Raw genomic sequence first — 1,009 nt, 5'->3', positions numbered from 1 at the left:
CAAGTGGCTATAGATGGTCAAAAAATAAACCCTTTGACCCGAAGGTGGTCACTACCTTGCCAGTTAGATTTTGCGAAGCCATGGACCCAAAGGCCCCTCCTTATTTTCCATCGATTGATTTTAGAGTTTGTTTAAAAATATAGTTATAATTATTTTTAAAGTATTTTTTATTTAAAATTATATTAAAATAATATTTTTTATTTTTAAAAAAATTATTTTTAATATCAGCATATTAAAATAATTAAAAAAAAATTGAAATAAAAAAATAATATAAAATAATTTTTAAAAAAAAATACTTAAAAAAAAAAAACTTAATCTCATTGTGGGTGACTTTGTGATTGTTGAGACCTACTATTTGTTATCTGTATGGGGAGTGTTTTTTAAAATATTTTATTTTTTATTTTTGAGACCAATACTTTAAAATAATAAAATAAAAATAATAAAATATTAATTAAAAAAAAAAAAAACTTTAATTTTTTTTAAAAAACATGGTCAAACCACATTTACAAACAAGCATTTATTTTGGTGTTTGTGTATAGTTTCCCTTAACAATCAATGTATCTTTAATTAGTTTCAAAGTCACTTGAGATTAAGTTTTTTTTTTAAATAATTTTAAGAATACATACTTATTATTACATCATTAATGTATTTAATTAGAAAATCAAATTCTATTAAATATTAATTTTAAAATATGAATTAAAAAAATCCTCTTAATCATTAATTAATTACTCTACGTACCCCAGACGTTTATGGCTTCACTGGGGTTTTCATAGTTTGTCCACACATGTATTAGAAATTGTAGACTTTGATTTGGTCAATGTTATGACTTTGCATGCGTCCCAACTGAAAAGAAAGATCTAGGAAAGGACTCTCAAGACTCTATCGACCCTGTAGTCTTGGACTTGGTCGTGTTTTTTTAGTGGTCTGTGTTAATTAGCTTATATATATATATATATATATATATATATGTCCTCTACAAGAAAAGAAGCTGCAGAAGTTAGTGGTTTGG

Source organism: Populus alba, chromosome 4, assembly GCF_005239225.2.
Source record: "Populus alba chromosome 4, ASM523922v2, whole genome shotgun sequence".
Classification (NCBI taxonomy): domain Eukaryota; kingdom Viridiplantae; phylum Streptophyta; class Magnoliopsida; order Malpighiales; family Salicaceae; genus Populus; species Populus alba.
The sequence above is the reverse complement of the archived record's forward strand: the minus strand, read 5'-3'. Positions refer to the sequence as shown.